The sequence below is a fragment of the Zosterops lateralis genome (assembly GCF_965231275.1).
Source record: "Zosterops lateralis genome assembly, chromosome: 5".
NCBI classification, from domain to species: domain Eukaryota; kingdom Metazoa; phylum Chordata; class Aves; order Passeriformes; family Zosteropidae; genus Zosterops; species Zosterops lateralis.
The window spans coordinates 12,494,433-12,514,481 of record NC_139766.1 but is presented as its reverse complement, the minus strand read 5'-3'; the positions used below and the strand labels follow the sequence as shown (position 1 = coordinate 12,514,481).

The 20,049-nt window shown below is 37.1% G+C and overlaps 1 protein-coding gene across 2 annotated transcripts in view; it reads right to left on the bottom strand.

The window, feature by feature from the left end:
- The window catches only part of LOC310909538 (janus kinase and microtubule-interacting protein 1), a 108,538-nt gene that overhangs the window by 73,258 nt on the left and 15,231 nt on the right, over positions 1-20,049 (bottom strand). Inside the window, exon 1 of one of the 2 annotated variants that reach the window (XM_083861475.1) lies at positions 11,333-11,392. The exons of the other annotated variant lie outside the window; for it this stretch is intronic. The gene's annotated coding sequence lies outside the window, so the exon portion shown is untranslated. Of the gene's footprint in view, positions 1-11,332; positions 11,393-20,049 lie in introns of those variants that run through there. 2 annotated transcript variants of the gene reach the window in all.

Below are 20,049 nucleotides of genomic sequence, written 5' to 3'. Positions count from 1 at the left end.
GGGTAGGAAGGAAGAGTCAAGTTTGCTGTTATAGAACCAGCCTAATGGTTAAAAATAAAAATATTGTTTTTATTCTTCTGGTAGTACCGTTGTTTGCATGCTTGGATAGCCATGAGGGTTATCAGTGTGCAGTGCTGTTGGAGAGAATTCCTGGTTATCCAGGTGATGGGGCAGGGTGACAGCATGGCTTGTCAGGACCTCAAGAGTTCTCTGTTTCAACTTCCTGCTCAGGGGGGGCAGCTCTGAGGTCCAACCACATGGCTCAGGGTTTTATTGGGTCTGTCTTGAAAACCTCCAAGGATGCATCCTGCAGACCTTCTACAATGCATCCTCCAAGACAACCAACACAAACTCTATTTCCCTTCCTGTACTCCTTATTAATCTACTGGACACTGAACTTGCAATTATTACAATCTAGACCAAAATAACACCCACAGACCAAACACAAATCACTTTGTTTCACTGATTTTTTTCATCATTACCTTTGATCATGTTATCCTTCCATTTTAATTCACTAATTTAGTCAAAGGATAGGGGAGATTAGAGGAGAAATAAAACTATTTGTTTAACACACAGCTGGTGAACAACTATCACTTTTCATGTACTTCTGAAATACACCATAAACATTTTAACAAAACCAAATGTTATAACATTTCTATAGCTTTATTGCTAGAAAAAACCACCACTTTGTCACAGATTTTAGGGCAGATGAGTCAAAACTAGTGGTCACATCCTTCATCTGAGTCAATAAAAATCGAATACAAATGAAGCAGAAAAAAAATCCTGCTCCAGTGTAGCCACTTGAGAGATGTTATTCTAAACCTTTGCAGATTAGCGCAGACAATAGAGCTCATGAACATTTAACAGCTGGGCATACATGGGCACAGTGCAATGAGGGGGAGCTAAACACCCCACCACTGACTGCTACAAATTTATTCCATCTCAATATGTAGTTCAACTCAAAAAGCATATGCCTTATCACCTCAAATCTTGAATGATGGTGGGCCTGTTGGCACAAGCACCAGCAGTGATTTTTCTTTATGTGTTCAAGGACAACACAGACAATCTGCTGTGTAAGTATCAGTTCATTATACAATAAATAATTGATCAGTATTCTACTGACTCATCTATAATTATTCAAGCTTGTAGGCTGCATAACTTCTGAGAAGAAAAAAAAAGAAACAAAATAAAAGACACATACACACTAAGAGCGTTAATTTGACTGGCATTGCTCTGGAAATGGCCAACTTCCACTGGCTGAACAGAATACTTAAATGCTGTGTTTGTTCAACTAACTGCAAGGTTCTACAGTTCATCTACAGCAGCTTTGATACAGCAAAACACAGAACACAAACTCCTGTTCACTCCAAAAGTCTTGTGTATTATCACTTGATAATACACAAGACTTTGCAAAACCAAATCCTTCAGCACCCAGAACTGACTTGACATGTTCAGAAGTAACAACATTTGCTTGACAGAACTGCCTTAATAAAGTGCATTTTGTAAGTGGGTTAAAGATTTGAGAATTGTTGGTACTTTCATAGGTCATGCATTTTATCATAATAAAAAATGAAAGCAACATAAAGATGCCATTGAAAGATCTGATTTTGTACTTTACCTGCTTTGTTCATGACTGACAAAGAAAATTATCACCAGCTTTGCACTCTCTATGTTTCTTATATATCAGTATTATTTATTGGTATTAGAAGGAAACACCAAATTCCAAAGAGTTTTTTGCACATTTTATGACACAGGTGGCCTATGGTGTATCAGTCAGGTTACCACACTGACTTCTTTTTCATATTTATTTATATATTCCTCTGTTTCACAAGAATATGTTATGATTTCACTATGAATTTCTGCCCGGATTAATCGATCTTTGTTAAGGAAACCCATATTGTAAAATCAAAGAACATGTTTCTCTATTAATATACATGAAGGAGAAAGAGGGATTTTGAGACACACTTGGGAATCACACACCCAACTGAAAAGAACCATGTAATTAATTCAGTCTTTAAAGCTATCTCCTCACTTACGAAAAACATCACACAAGTTAAGCTCCTGATCTTGTGTTCAACAAGGATCTACCACATGCGAAAGAAATTGGAGGACTTACTACTGACATTAATGCTTCCTCACTGCTCAAAGCTAAGATTTTGTTCAATGAAATGTCTGTATTTGGATATTAAAATAACTTAATATGGGCAAGCTGGACAAATACTGAAAATAATGTTGGCAGCACTTTGGTCTTCCTTAGAATGTGAAATGCAGAGACAAAAATAAATAAATAATCAATCAAGCTCTGCTTCTTTCTTATGTAGATAGAATGATAGAAAACTGTACCACTCCTATGAAGACTACAGCAGTCAAAACCATTTTGCCTTGACCAAAAAGGTTAACAATATGTAAGAATAGATACATGAGAAATAAAATGCCCACAGCCAGTATCTGCAAGATCATCACACATTGGTACCAAATGTGCTACAGGCATCAATTCCTTTATTTTGTCTCTCTTGCTATTGTGTTTCTAACACAAGCAAGAATAGCCTTTTAAACCATTAATCTCAAGAAATCCAAAATCAGACTCTGAAATAATCCAGAATATTGAATAAAATTTCAGACATTACCATTTGAAACACAGCATAAGTAGAAAGATCCAAGATCTATCATATGAATGCCGATATTCAGTTGTCAGCAAATCACATAGAAAGAATATAAACAGCAATGCTGTCAAAACAGCAAGTATGACAGTCAAATTGCACAGCTCAATTTTCAAACTAAGTGTTTAGACTATGTAGTATTTTTTCTAAATATGCAATGGATTTTAACGAATAGTGCACAGCATTATTTCATACCAATAAAGTTAAGGCATAACTTTAGGCGTCTTTCTAACTGGCAGCTCTAAGTAAAGTTAGTTTTCAAATTATGAGAAGGAAATTAATTTGAAGAAAGAAAACTTTTTTAAGAGATCCTAAAAATCAGAGGTCACACATTAAAGCCTAAGAGCTGTGAATTTTAGGAAATTATGTCACTTCCACAGTAGTGCTAATAAATGAAAAAGAGACATGATAGGATTTTCAATACCTATCAAAAAATAAAAATGCACAAAAAACCAACATACAAAACAAGTGTTTCAGAATGCAAAGTACACAGAGTCTAAGGGATTCCCTTCCTTTCACCAGCCTTGGCCAAAATAACATTGCATCTTCGCTACAAAGACATAAGCTGGAAAGATACGCAACAGGAATAAAAATATCAATACAAAGGTAATCTTTTTTTCTTTTTCAGATATGAACAGCTTGCAGATCTTTGTTGTCTGTGCATGGCATGTATTAGTGCCATTTATGTGTGAACAAAAAGGACATAAAGAAATTACCAACATGCAGTGAAAGTCATCACACAAGAAAGACCCTCTCAAATTTTGCTGTCATAGCAGGTAAGTCAGAGGAATTCAATTTAGGGTAGTATGTCTTTAAAAATTGACCAAAATCCATGTAATATGTAAGCAGCAGTCTGGTCAATCAAATCATTGGCCCAAACATGAGCCTTTAGTGACCATGTGAAGAATTCATGTCAAATATAAACCTTGATAAACTTTACTGTAGGTGGGAAAACCAGATCTTTTTCTTCTGTGTTTATTTTTCTAAATTAATCACAGATTCACCATCTGCATTTTTATGCAAAGTGCAATGGTAGACAAGAACACAGGCTGTTGAAGAATGCAAGCATAACCAGACCAAGATCATCCAGTGTAGCATATTTTTTCTGACACTAACTGAGTACTAATCCAATAGCAGATCCTTGGGATAAACATAAGAACAAAGCAAATGAGGAAAAATGAAGCAAAATTATGGAAAGGCTCCCATGCAAGAAAAATTTGTGTAGATCTCTTAAGCACAGAAGAGAAGCAATTTGGAGGATATTCATACAGATGTTTAAGAAGAAACAGGCCATTCTCTTCTAGGAAAAATTATAGTAGGGTGCAGACTTAGGAAAAAACCAAGGGAGGTGGGTTTTCAAGGAACAGGTAGCAATGTAGTGAAAAAATGGCAAGGACCTGTTGCTCTAGAAATGTATATGGTTTGAGGGGGAGAATGGACAGATTTCTGCAGAAAAACAATCCAGTGATGGTTTCCAGTGATAGAAATGAACCACATTCAGTACACAAAACCACTAAGCTGCAACAGCTGGAGAACGGAAGAGTAAGGGGAAGTGTCTCATATTCTTGTCCTGCCTTTAAGTCTTTCTTACCTTAGACTCAGCCTAACAATGCTCAGGATACACATAGTGTGTTAAGATAAAATTCATTATTACGCAGTATCGCTTCTCTTTAATTGTCACAAAAACATATAAACTGGATCAGCTGGCGATTACAATAGACTTTACTGAAGGTTTCTGATTCTTTCTCTGAAACATTATGGTCCTGCTCATTATCTGAGAGCAGGTATTAGACCAAAGATCTGTGCATTACAGCCAGTACTACAAGAGCAGGCTCCCAGTATTCCAGTGGTTCAGCTGCAAACATCCATTTATTAAAAGGAACAAAAAAAGAAAAACAAAAAGCCAACAACCTCACCTTAATTTATATCTTATATTTCATAAATCTGATCATTTTAATAAGATACAAGTTACTGAATGACAGAGAGATTAGCAGAAGACCATTTACAAGCTTCCTTTTAGAACATCTCTTACAAATATGAGCTTTACCAAGTGAAGTTTTAATGATTTTCTCTTAAAAGTACCACCTGAAAAAACTGTGGTGTCGGTTTATTCCTGTTTCCAAGCAAACTCTTTATACAGTTTTTTCATTGGATAAGAATAAGTAACAAGCCTATTTTTAGTAAAAAAAAAAAAAAAAGAAAACAAATGGACATTAAAGCACGCTTTGGGAAGAGGAGGGATGAAGTAACTACCTAAACACTGGTTACAATCTTTGCATTATCATGTCAAGTTGTCATGTTGAAACGGGTAGGAAAAAAAACACAAAAGAAAAAAGAAAAAGCAGTATGACAGTAATTTATACAGCAGATTTCTTAAAGCTGTAGGAATAACAAGTCCTGTTTGATACACCTTGTTTTTTCCACTCATGCCTTAAGGCCTTTTTCTGAAGATCACTGGAACTACTTCTCAGTGAAGACTTAAGAAAATTCTTAGCTAAGGTATGGCATGATTTTTCTTACTCCATTACATTTATCAGGGCTGTTCAATTTTCTGAAAAATTCAGAAAGGTTTAAAATGCATATTGCCAGAGCCGATGGGGAAAAAAAAATACAAAAACAGTAAGTTGAGTAACAATTCACATACCCTGATAATTAGAATCAGCAAATTACCTCCACCTTTCACCCAAAAATATGAGGTTTTATACAAATCACATTGTCTTATAGCTCCTCTCACCCTACTTCTATTGAAATCCTAAGCACTAACACCTTGAAACTTCACTAGCAGAGAAATGAAGCAAGAAAAGCTGTGAAAAGTTGTGAAAAGCTGTGAAAAGGTGTTTGGCTTTTTAAATATACATATACATATATATGTAAACATATCTATCTTTTCCTGAAAGGTTCAACAACACAAACAAACAAACATACAAAATAAAGAAGACATTTCTTATATTTTCTATGAGGATTCCTCTGAATAGGGAACTGAGGCAAAGAAAGAATTTAAAACCTCCCCAAGATCACACAAGTAGTCTGCGAAAGAACAAACTAGGACAATCCCATTAAATCTCATCATCAACAACTGTTACTAATCTTGTTATGAAAGCCTTACTTCTGCTTGAGGTAGGGCACAAATTTCTTATTTGCCTCAACTTTCCTCTCTTAATAACTCATTAGACTTTACAGTAAACACCATGTATGAGTATAAAGGTACTTGGAATCTTTCTCAGAAGTTGGCATGTTGAGGTTTCTCTGTCTGAAGGTATCGCTGCATTTGATTTCTAAGTACTTTTTGACATTAGGAATGAACTCACCCAAGGACTACAAATTTTTGTCTTTGGGACCAAAAGAAAATTCAAATACATATATTAGGATGAAGTAGTATAACTCACTGCCAAAAATACAGAAGAACACTTTTCATTCTCAAATCTTTTTCATAGCAAAAAAAATCCAAAATTCAGAGCACATCTGAGGTTTAGTCCATTCCATTCTCTCTAATTTTTCACATTTAATTACAAAGATTTCATTTTCTATACAGAGCAGGATTATGGGCTACAAATGAAAAACAAATTACTTGTATTTTCAATTCCACGCCTGCTGACATATCATTAGATCATATTACTTTTTCATAAAAGTCTAGCTGCTTCTTCTATATCATCTTTGCTAATATTTTTCCTTGCAGAAATTGCACATTTTTTAAAAAAAAGCTCCAATCTTCATGCACAACTTGCATCAACATTAAATAAACCAAAAAGCAATAGAGATAGAGCTTCTCTGCTCAGTTGCCAACGTTTTGGATAGACTGATTTACAGGAGTTAGATCTCTCGCTGTGTAAAAGGCTCTGCAGTGATGCTTAGAAGAAAATGTGAGACTGGTCAAATAGCTAAAATCTAGGAGAACAGCACAAGAGCAGGCAAGGGTGTGAAGGTATCCATCATTTAGAAAGGAGAGAAAAGAGAAAGTCCTCTGGGACAATCCTGTGACAGCCAGCAGACTCACTACTAGTATTTGCAGCTACTAGTGGTATCTGGGAAACTTTAATGCACCCACATACATTCCCTACAGTATATTAAGTTACTGGTTTCATACAGACCCACAACATGATATTAAGCTTTCATCCTCATGTTCACCAGAATTAAAAAAAAAAAAAAAAAGAAAAGCAGCTAAAAAAGCTAAAGCTGATCTCATTGCTGAAGTTGCAAACCAATTCAGCTGGCTGTACAAAGAGTTAGGAGACTGCAGTATTCCCTGCAAGGCTATAGATATGATATAAAATAGTCATAACATTGCTAAGTAGCAGGGCAAGGCCTCAAAATCTTCCATCTTCAAAGGAGTCTTAGACAAATAAATCATCCCCTAAACAAGAGGAATATGCACCTCATTTTCAAGAGTTCCCATCAGTATCTGCAGTTGCTGTGCAGGTGCTTCCTTGTGTAGGATGTTCAATTTAAAGCACCAGAATTGCATGACTGAAGGATAATTAGGTCACAAGTACTCTAGAGAAAAATGTAACTGATACTTTGATCACTTGCCCTTGATACAGTGCAAACATAAATCACAAACCTAGACTTTAACATAAAAAAGCCTGAAATCTTTGAATTACACTGGAACACACATGCACTTATCCTGACCCCAAACATTAAGTTCCTGTAGGAATTTTGAAGTGGTAGCATTCAAGAATACATCTTTTCATTAGAGGCCAGTAACAAAAACTGAAATAGTTTTCCCCAAATAAATTATTTCATCTATTTCCCCTTATACACATAACACACCTTTGTACCTCCTGCTCTCCCTAACTAGCTGTCAGCCCTGAAAAGAGAAAACAGAAGCAAAGAAGCACATCACACAACAATTCTCTCTCTTTATTACAAAAAAAAAAAAAAAAAAAAAAAAAAAAAAATTAAAAAAAAAAAAAAAAAGTGCATTTCTGTGTGCACACATGAAAAAAAAATCCCTTGGTGTAGAAAGCATTATATAGAGTGGGCTTCCAAAGAAATAACATAAAAGCAAAGTGTTTCAAACTAACAAAAAGCTTAAGGAGATTCACCCCACACCTTGAGAGATTATTTATTGCTCAGGATCTTACTAACTGAACAACCAGCATTTCTGCAATTCAAGATGGACTTGGTTTCTTGGATTTCCACAGTACTTCTAACTGGAATCCCTTTGAGGAAAAAAAGGGTTTACAGGGGACATTTTTTGTTGGTTTGCTTAGCGTGGAAGACAGACAGCTGTCGTGAACATAAGGATTTTCCTGACTGGGAAGACAGGTAGCCCAAAGGCAAAGAAACCACAATAACCGACCAGTCAGGCTTATTCTTTGCTTTTAAAATTGCTTCAAAAGTGCCAGAACAGGTGGTGATAAATTTGGTTAATGAGATAATTTTCAGTCTGCTTTTCACTGGCAGGCTGCCCCCTGACATGGTGAGTTCTTTTTATTTTATAACAGCACCACAGAAGAATCAAGTCACACATTTACGACCTCCTGCAGTGTCTGGCACACATTCATCTCACAACCCTTCAGAAGCTCCACTTTACAGCAGAAGCTAATTTTCAATTAAGTTTTTGCATTACTGATCCCGATAGGGTATAATACACTTGTATTTGCAGCATTACCCATTTTTCACTTATTGAAAGATATGAAAGGGAGTTCTATTAAATATATCAGAACACTTTGTCTAATTATTACCTCCTTTTCGCTAGCTGTGCAAATTTATTCCTATTCTCCTGTAACCATCTACACATAGAGTTGTTGGGTTAAGGCTGCTGTTAATAAGAACTTACTTTATGATTATTTTCTGCTGTAAATTACCTCTTTTGGAAGAGATGGATAAATAACAAAATCTCTAAATAAGTTTCTAGTGTCTTCTGACAACTTTACTTTGCTTGACTGAGTGTAGTATTTCTTTAGTTGTTATTTTCCAATGTCTTAAACACATTATTTCTCATTATATTAGGTCTTGCTGAGAAACCTTCAGAAAATATATCTAAATGTTAGTGAGTACAAAATGTTCTCTAAATCTTTCTTAAAACCTGTGAAAATCTGGAGAATATTTTCAGCTCTAAAAAAGACCCTGTTCTGGTACTGGACACTTATATTATAAGCTAACAGGAGACTAAGAAAAAAACCCAAGGGAAAAAAATCAAAGTTTCCAAATATTTGAAGATCAGTGGGCTTTCCTAACAACAGCAACAAATTCATACAACTGGTAAGATGAATTTTCACATTATTGATGATTTATGGTGGAGATAATTATTTAGTCAGTAGAGTTGTTCCAGCTTTGCTCTTGCCAAGTTTTCTCTCAATTTTCCTGTGTAATAGAACAGTTCACATATGCCAGCACAACCGGGAAGGCTCCCTAAGCTTCCCGTAAGTGTGAACTAATCTGATGAAATCCTCAGAAGCATCCTGGGTTATCATCAGACATCCTCTGCCCAAAGAAATGGAGACCATTACGTATAGTGGAAACAGGAATTCTCTCAGGCAAGGTAAGGCATCAGCAGCTCTCCAGCCTGGTATTTCCAGGTGCACTTTACTGGCCTTGGCCTTACCAAAGTCACATCCATCCAGCCTTTCCTAACCCCCTCAAAAATCAACTGAGATGACTGGTGTAAAACTCTATCAATACCTCAGTACTACAAAAATATCACGCACTTTTATGGCAAGCCGTTCTTGAACAGCAGCATGCAGTTGAGATGCAGAATGTACTGCTGCCACACCCTACAATCCTCCTACCCCCAAAAAAACCTTCATCAGTATTTCAATAGGACATAATCCATGCTAATGCTTTAAAGTGCAGGAGGAATAAAAATTTAAGTACTCCTGAGAAATATCTTGACTGTAAAAAATAAAACACTTAAATGGTAATAGGTTATAAAAGCAGAATTACAATAGAGCATTTCTGTAAAATCATTTCCTTTTATCAAATGCATCCTTTAAAAAGAAAAATAAATGCTTCCTAAACTACAAAGTACCAGAGGGAAGTAAAAACCAGTCCTTTACCACATAAAATCTTACTGGTAATTAGAGTAAGTAACTGAATTCCTACAGTAAAGGATATCTAAAAGTCAACACTTGATTCACAATGTTTCTTATTTTAATTTAAAATTTTCTTACAGACACCCATAATCCAGGTAGGAGGAAGAAACTCCTGAAGAGCTTATTTTCTATCCTGGTTACACTGCTACCTTTGGACAGTATACAGATCCTGCTTTGAATAATTTTATGAACTTCCTGGTTCCATCAAGAACAATAAAAACTTTGCTATTGACCTCCATGATAGTTTAATGCACAAAGTGCCATTCTAGAATGACACTTTGTAGAATGAATACACATGGAGAATGAATTTCACAGAGGAAATTCCAAGCAGTTGGGTTTTGCTGGTTTTAAACAGTTAGTTTATTGCATTTGAAGCACTATTTAAGAGAAAGCAACCTTCTGCATTTCTAGAAAATATAAACTTTAGATCTGGCTCTCCATCTACAAGGTGTCTAACTATCTTAGAAATCGGTCAGCAAAACAGTGATTTAAAGTCCAATGATCAGGTTGGGAAGTTATCTGAACTACTGGCATATGTATGTATTGGAAGAAAAAACTATTTGGGACTGGCGCTTTGAACTGTCTTTCAAAGAAGAAAGGAGCACTTTCTGGCAGAAGAGTGAATTGCATTTCATTCATTTGTGGAATAGTGTGTTTCTTTCTTGGTGACAACCACCAACCCTGCTGCATCTCAGAGCACTCAGTGCCTGACATGAACACTGAACCATGCTGGATTACCACTTTTTGACTGAGTATGAGACACACCAGAAACACGTTGGAAAGCTGCTCTATGCTTTTCAAGAATAGCAAAGTTATTTTCAGAAAAATAGTGTTTTGAATCACTATCCAATCCAACCCTAGCAGAAGTAAATATGCCTGGAATCATTCACTATCTGGGACAACCTTCCCTGTTACACAACTCAAGAACAGAGCAGCTACTATAGGACCCAAGGGCATTATGCAAAAGCATCTACAACAGAGTCCATTTAAGAATTAAATGAAAAATTTGACACCAGTTTTATCTCAGGAGGCAGTTTATTTCTTCAAAAACTGAAGAGGTGTGAAAAGCTCTGAGATATATAAAGACACTGGACAGTTAGTTGGGAAACTTAAAAATACTAGGAGGAGAAAACGCAAGCAGATGAACAAAATGCTGTTTTCCTTCTTTCATTCTGGTTATTGGTAGCCACTGTTAGGATGGAATATAAGTGAAGGACTAACAATGTGCATCACACAGAACAGTTCATGTTAAAAAGGGACCTTTAAAGGTCATCTAGTCCAAACCCCTTGAAATTAATAGAGCCATCTTCAACTAGAACAGGTATCTCAGAGCCTCCTCCAGCTTGGCCTTGAATGTTTCCAGGGATGTGGCATCTACCACTCCTGAGTGCACACTGTTCTGGTGTTTCACCACCCTAATTGTAAAAAAAAAAAAATAATTCCTTGTATCTAGTCTGAATGTACCCTTTTTTAATTTAAAACAATTACGCCTTCTATGAAATGGCTTAATAAATCTGAATGTATATTTATTTATTATCATTAAAAAATGAAGAATATATTTCATTTGCCTTACAAAATCAACTTCTAAAATCACTATGAAATTTTTGTGTTATGAAATAGAAGGGCTACACTACTTACCTAAAATGCTTCATTGTCACAAAATTGATATATTTGCACAAACGGTCCTTCAAACTCCTGTTAACCAGAGAACAAAAAGCATCCTCATTTTCCTTTCTCTTTTTTATAAATTAGAGTATACAACAATGTTCCAACTAGTCAGAAGAATAACCAGAATTCTCCAGCAATTTTTAAAAATGCTAATCTATGTGTCTGTCTGTGAGATATGAGAGCATACTACTCTGCCAGAATGTCATCACAGCAGAAGATACTCTCTCCTGCATTAATTCAGGTGTAAAAGGAGAGTAAAATTTACTATGGGACAAATATCTGTATATTCATGACCCACAGTCAAGAACTTAACACTTTGGAAAATGCTTCAAATCAAAATAACAATATTCCAAACAGATGAATAAGTAGTATAAGAAGTAACACGACAGGATCTTTCCCCTCTAAATCAAATCCTGCTATACGATAATGTGATTTCATCTAACAAATTTTTTTTTTTTTTTCATTCCTTCAGCATTAATGCATCTGTGTCAAGGAGTATTAAAAATCTGCCATTTATCATCCTGCAAGAAAGACTGCTTTGCTGTGGTACATTGACAGACACAGAACACTTTTGACTTCCTGACAATACAAAGTACCAGCAGAGCCTTGCATAACTAGATGTGCTTGTTTGCTAGGGATGTCCTGACTCTGCAAGGCCTTCCCACCCCAGGCATTAACCTGCAAGTCCTGCCTTGCTTTCCAAGGGACTCTGGGGACATTGGCCTGCACCACGCTAGAAGAGAACAGTATCACAGCATCACTTCTACCTCCCACTACTCCCCACACTATCCACCTACAGGGAGATATATTCAGGAGGAGGAAGGAGAAGAATGATTCCAACAGTCATTAAATTTAATTTTATGTTACATCATAGATGGGTTAAACTGGAATGATACAACATTATCATGACACAGTATAAGTCAAAATATTTTCAAATTCAAATTAAAAAGTAACAATTCTTATTCCACAAGAAAAGTTATTTAGGAGCCTTTGTAGTCTTCCTCCTAATAGCAAAAGAAAAAGTTTAGTATCAGCATCATCTATAGCATACCTGGTGACTATAAAACCTTACTATCTACAGTTCTCTACACAACTGATATTTCTTCTTAAATCTGCCTACTTTAGAAAAAGTTTAAAATCATAAAATCACAGATTCACAGAATGGCTCAGCTTGGAAGGGACTTAAAAATCACCTAGTTTCAACCATGCTATCATGGGCAAGGATCAGGCTGCACAGGACCCCCTTCAACCTGACCTTGAATACTCCCAGGGATGAGGCATCCACAATTTCTCAGGGCAACCTATGCCAGTGTCTCACCACCCTCACAGTGAAGAATTTCTTCCTAACATCGAATTGAAATCTTGTTTTAGTTTAAAACCATCCCCTCTTGTCCTGTTACTATCTGCCCATGTAAAAAGTCCTTCCTCCACTTCTTTATAAGCCCCCTTTGGGTACCAGAAGATGCTGCAAGGTCTCCCTGGAGCCTTTTCTTTCCCAGGCTTAACAACCCCATTCCTCTCAGCCCATCTGCACAGCAGAAGGGCTCCAGCCCTCTGAGCACATTCATGGCCTCCTCTGGACCCACTCCAAGAGGACACCACCTTTTTTGTGCTGTGGGCTCCAGAGATGGACCCAGCACTCCAGGTGCAGTGTCATGAGGGCAGAGCAGAGGGCAGAATCCCCTCCTGTGACTCCTCCTCTGCTGCCTTCTGGGCTGCAAGCACACACATTTGACTCATATCCAGCTTTTCCTACAATATATTCCCCAAGTCCTTCTCTGCAGGGCTGCTCTCCAGCATCTCTTCTGGAAGTCTGCACTAATGGCCGGGATTGCCCTGACCCAGGTGCAGCACCTTGCACTAGGACTTGAGGCTCTTGTGTTTTGTGCAGGTTCCCCTGGATTGCATCCCTCCTGTTGTATCAACAGCACCACAGTTTAGAGTACAATCAGAATTTCTGACCAGTGATACCGAAATTGTTCCACTTGAAATAACAGAAACTAAAAAGTAAAAATAAAAACCTTATGTTCTTTCAGTGTACAAATACAAACCCTCTTGGACGTGGTGATACAATTGAAAATGAAAATTTGGTCATCCTGTCTGCCGTCCCCATCAGTCCAGTGAATTTATAGTATTTGGAGAAAAGAAAAACCTTGAGAAAACTATTGCAGCAGGATACAATTGAAATTAGTACAGTGTTTCAAAGGACAGGAGTGCTAGAATACCAGAAAATGCTACATTTATATGCACAGAGAACATATTTTAGTGTAGTTTTTCTGCAGAGCTGCAAAGAATTACGTATACTGGTTTTTCTGCATTTCAGAAAGCTAACTTGAATCAGTTACTCGATTGGCACAAGTAGCTTTGCAGATAAAAAAGTGAGATGTTCCCAGCTAGAGAGGAAAAAAAACAATCTCCAAAATAATCCTAAAATAAATTCTTTCATGCACACAGAGAAAGTATTTGATAGTGATGTACATATAGGTACCTCCATTAATTTGAAATTAGGCAACCAAAAAAAAATTTGCTTCACTTTTTGGGGTAGAAAGAAAATTTTATAATTTATTACAGAATCAAGTCCTCTCTTAACAACAGTGACACACAGATTTTTTTTACTTTCTGAGGTTCTGCTACAGTTGAGAACTATCACCAACTGCTGCCACTTAGCAGGCTGTCTTTTTAAATACAGTTAATATGAAACACTTCCAATTAATGATTGAATGAATGAGGAGCACTCGATAAAGAAGCTGACACTAAACTTTTCACCACTTTTTGATACAACTCATAATGTTTTGTTTTAATTATGGCTCTGCTATTCCAGTGTTGTAAAATGAGGAATGTGTAAAAATTTTCTCAAGAAACAATGTTCTTTGATGTTTGATATTTGTATACTTTCCAGCCTAGTCAACAAGATGAAAGATTTAATCCATGAAACAGAGAGCAGCTACCAAGCAAGCTCTAAGCGATGTCCAGGTGTTAGAAAGACAAATTATGTGTGGGTAGGATTGCCTTGTTAAGGTCTAGGGCTTGACATGTTTCAACGACCTCAGACCTTGTGGGAAGTTAACAAAGCCTGGGAAGCAAGATGTACCACTGATAGTGGACAGAAAGAATGAAGAATTTACAGGCTGCAAGGACACTTGGCAGAACTCCCAAGATAAGGAAGAAACTAATAAAACTCAGCAACTGTGCTGCATCAGATCCAACCAAGTAAAGGGTAATTCTGGCAGGGGCAGAGCCTGGCCAACAACTCACAGACCACTAATCCAAGAAAGCCCCCAACCCAAAAGAAGGGAAAGACTGAGCATGTTGATTAATTAGCATAAGAGAGAGAATCATTACCCACCAGAAGATAGAATAGTAACTAACAACAGAACTATGCAACTTGCAGCCAAAGAACATTAATACCTTTTTTTGCTAAAATGTATAAATAGTAAAAGGTTTTGATAGTTGTTGTGTTTGATTTCTGAAATACCACTGAGCACCCAGGCCTGTGAAACTCTGAAATAAATAGCCACTGTCTCTCTCAAGTGTGTAATTGTTGGCTTGTTTCATACCAGGTAACAAGTGCAATTTTTCTGGACAACACCAGTTGCCCAGTGAATTAAGATCACTCAAAAGTAAACAAACATCTTAGGTTTTAAGTACTCCCAGTATTCAAGTTGTGTCATTTAAGCAGATTTTGGAGATAAATGGTAATGGTGTCTAGCACTGTCTAGAACCTCTTACTGAGAAGGAAAAAAATAGACATGGCTTCTAATTGAAAGAATATTGTGAATATTTGAGGTGGCAGCACATTGGACTGCTAGAAGATACACCTTGTGATAATGGTGATTGTGTTAAATTTCAGTTAATGATTTCAGAATATATCTGCAGAGGGTCTGGCAACTGCAGAGTTACAAAACATGCAGAATATGCAGCCTCTGGCCTTTCTTCTGCCTTTATAATAAGGGGGAAAGTCCACTTTTTTCCTCTCTCTACAATCCTCAGCAGAAAATAGGCAGTAAGCTCTATTTCTGTGACTAAGATTTCCTATAACAGGCATCTCCACTTAACACAGCTCTAAACTCCCTTTGTGGTTCAGATCCCCACGGCCTTTATTTAAAAAATAAAGCAGGTGTCAATTTTTTTATCTTCAGGGGCAATTGAAAAACCATGTTGTAACAGCCCTTCACAGAATTATGATTGCAATGCTTTCCTAGCAAATGACTGATTCATTTTTCTCCACTGAGAGCCCCAAACATTAGTCTAGAGATCTAGGTCCTTCCCTAAGGACCAATAAATCTTTAATTATTTTATCCAAAGTGACCTAGTTTCAATAGAAAGCTAGCATCCTGTAATATTTTTAATGGTAGTTCTATGGTTAGCTCTGATTTGAACAAAAGACTTCTACAGACACAGGAAAGGCCTCTACTGCCTCTTTCTCTGATGGTATTTGTGAGAAAGAGTTCAGTAATTGCATTTCTTAAAGCAACAAATTTGCCAGCATATATTAGTGAGAAACACTTACTGATTTGGTTCTCTTTGGTGACACAGACTAAGTTAAAAGCAGGCAAACAGTGACTAGTTTAGCCATAAATAAAGTCTCTATTAACTTGGAAAAATTCAACACCTATGAGCACACAAACCCAGACCCTTCCAGAGTGGAAGTCACCAGACATTTTAAGAATTTCACCTTTAGGTCTGGGTAATTCAATGTGTCTGTGCATGCAGCCTTTCCCCACCGCCTCAGTGGAGCAGAAGCTACTGATGGCCACCCTGGTATGACCCGATACTGTGGCTGCAGCCTGAGACAGCCAGTCAGTCCCACAACATACCACTGATATTTACAGAAGCACACACTGCCACAGCTGTGCAGAATGCAGCACAGAAGCAGAGAAAATGATTAAACTCACCAAGGGCTGTTGTGGAACATCAGCGATTAGGCCACCTATCTCCCTGTTGTTTTGGTGGGAAGCGGTCATGATTAACACCAGAAAAGGGCAGAGGAATAGGATACAAGGCAAGAGTGCTAAGGCATGTACCTGAAGAAAATATCGTGGTATGATATTTTTTACATAAATATATCTATATTAAGTTTCTGGTCAGCAATATTAGAGGTAATCCCTAGCAGGATGCACAGTGACAGGTGCTCATTCCCTTCCTTGCAATTTGCTGCAATTAAGGCTATAGTTTCATAGACATTTTAAGCCAATGTAAACCCTAAAAAGAAATAATTCAGCCCCTACCTTGAGCCAGCACAGCTGCCTGTGGTAAACCAAAAGCGAGAACAAATTCAAGCTAAAAGTAAGGCATTTTCCCTTCTCGATAACATTTATTGCTTTCTCTCTGAGCCAATTTGTCTTGTAATTTGTAAAATGCTGGACCCAGCACAAGGAAGAGTTTGGCAGAGAAAAAGAAGCTGGGTATGGCAGGGGAGGAGGAAAAACATCTTTCCATCACAATGTTGCTTTCCAAAACTTTTATAAAATTAAGGCCTACAGCAGCCACTTACAGCTTTTTCATCCACTTCTGCCTACTAAACATCTAATGACATTTTAATGTCCTACAGCCCATACAGTTTTGGTTTTTTAATTTAAAAACTTGTAGTCCAATAGATGTGATCATTTTTTCCACATTTATAAATACCCATAGTGATCTAGCTGAAAATATAAAATTAGACAAAAAATTACAAGTCATACTTTACAACTTGTTGAAAAGAGACCCAAGGACCTATTTTGACATTATTTTGACATGATTTTGATTTTGCATAAAGTTCCTACCTAACATGTGGCACTTTCTATTCATCATTCTTGTTTGAAGGAAGAAATTAAGACCATTTAACTGACTCCCTGTTCCAAAACACTGCTAACAACTGTGTCCTCAACCCTTTCCATTTGCAATAAATGGATGCATTTGGCAAATGGATTTTTAAATCATCTAAAGTGGACAGACCATTCCAAGAATTCCCTGTCATTAGTCACTAGAAACACTACAGAGATTTCTAGAAAGAGGAGAGATTTAAGAAAGAGGAACAATGTAATTTGTTTGGGCATTAGATGATATTATTATGGAATCATAGAGTCGGCTGAGTTGGGAGGGATCCATCAGGATCATTGAGTTTAACTCCTGGCCCCACACAGGCCACCCCCAGGAGTCACACCCTGTGACTGAGAGCATTGTCCAAATGCTTCTTGGGCTCTGTCAGGTTTGGTGCTGTGATCCCTTCCCTGGGGAGCCTTTCCAGTGCCCAACCACTCCCTAGGTGAAGAATCCTTCTAATACCCAACTGAACCTCCCCTGACACAACTTCAGGCCATTCCCTTGGGTCCTGTCACTGTTATGAGAGAGATCAGTGTCTGCCCCTGCTCTTCCCCTCACAAGGAGTTGCAGACTGCAGTGAGGTCTCCTCTCATTCTCCTCTCCTCCAGGCTGGACAGACCAAGTGCCCTCAGCCACCCCTCACTCAGCTTCCCCCAGGGCCCTTCACATCTGTGCTGCCCTCCTCTGTTAGTGCTCTGCACACTCTGCTGGAGTTTCCAATACCAGTGAGACCTTTATAGAGTAATGCAAAAGAAAACTAACAGGGTATTTGAAAAAGCAGCAGTATGACTTGGTAAGATACAATAAGGACAGAAACAGACAGATTCTAGGGTTAAGTAGGATAACCCTGTAAAAGACAAGTTGTGTCTCAAAAATTAACTTGTTTTTTTTATCCTTCTGAACCACGGCAGAAGAAAGAAGGAATTCAGAATGATGATGATGATGAAACACACTGAGGAGTGCAAACCTTTCAGTCAGTAGTTCAGCAACAAAAAAAATGTTGAAAGCTCCAGAATAATGACAGCATGCTAAAAAAAGGTAATACATAAAATGCTAAGCCATATTTTGGTTGCTGCTCCTTTTGTCACTCATGCTTTTACATAAATCAAAATTCTACGTCCATTTTCCTGCTCTCTGGCCCAATAAAGTCACCATGATTTGGGAATTTTAACAAAGAATACCCATCCTGGTTTCAAGTGAAGGGAAGACAAACTGATATTCAGGCCACAATCCAAGCATGCCCACTGACCCAGTATATTTACAAATATTACATAACCTGAAGTCAGAAAAGAAGATGGAGTAACACCATGAGATCTTTTGAACAGCTACCTTAGCAATAGACTTAGAGATACAGATATATGCATGTTATTTAAAATCAGGTGATCTTGAGAGAGATAAATAAATAAAATTTATTTCACACTAAAAAATGTTGCAAGTAACTACTTCAGTTCAGTGGAATTCTAATTATACCACCAAGAGCAAGACACAGTCAGCAAAAAGCATTACAGAAGGCCTGTCTCACAGCAAGGACCATTTTCAGCTAGAGATACAAAACACAAAGCAAGGCAGCCATGACCTGGATTTTACCTGAATATTTTCATTTTTCCTGCCTAGAAAGAACTTGCACATTAGCCAATAATATAGAAAAAGGAAACACAATTAGCAAGCCAAGACATCTAAGAAACAGAAATTACTGCCCATGAACCATAAATCTGATGCATTTAATAACCACCTAGGGCACACAATAGCAATTCAATGCAGTTCATCTGCACATTCTTCTGCCTGAGAAATTCCAGACACAAATACAGCTGCTCTGCGGCTGCAGCCCTTACAAACTACTCTCTTACAGCTTCTGTCCACATTTTCTAACTTAAATATGAAACTTGTGACTTTGCAATCCTATTACTAGTCCATGCATCACATTTCAGGCAAATACTGTACTCTAAATAATTTCAAATGTAAATTGGATAAATGGACTTCTGATATAAGTTATTTTTACAGTAACACCTGCAAAATACCTTGATAGCAAGGCATTCCTCCCAGACTATAGAGGGCAACTTGTGTTTATTCGCCTACTCCAAAATAAAAATTGTTTGTTATTATGGTACTTATTTCTAGAGCATCTATCAAAGTATTAAACATACACCCAAATATACTAAGAGCATCAATCATTGTGTGAGTTTAAAAGCAATCAATTTCAAAGTTAAGCTGGACAAAGTAGTTTACTTACAGCGTTAACAATTATTACTACTTGAAATTCCATAAATGCAAGGAGAACCTAACTGAAAATATGACTGCTTGTCACATAAACATGTTGTCTTTATCTAGTGATCAAAAACACAGCTGTGAAAATACTGTAAGTCTTGTCCAGATGAAAAAAACCCAACCTAAGCTGGTTCAGATAAAAAGCTCAAGGAGAGACAGACTCAAACTAGCAAAGCCACATCTTGTTAAAGCATATGTCACATGTCTACAATACTTTTAACACATGCTAGAACATACCAGATGCATTATCACACTTATTGCCCTGACAACAAAGCTAGAATTAATAGTACAGGGGAGTCCTTGTTCAAAAGAACTAAAGAGGAAGCAACAGAAGTATCAGCTGTACTTTCAGATGAAATCTGAGGAGTTTTTCTGGGAAGCTAACAGAAAGCCAAAATTGTTTAAATTTTACTGGTTAATTAGAAGTCCTTCCCAAATGCTGCTCTGTGCCTGGCAAAATAATCCAAATAAAGGAAAAATAAGGAAATCTATTTTAAATAAAAAGTGTAAAAAAAAGATATTTGAAAATAAAACCTTTCCGTTTTTCAGGTTTCTTGTTTTTTCTTATATCTGAGGATTAAAAAATAATTTTAAAGTAAATGGAAACAGAATGTGTTGCA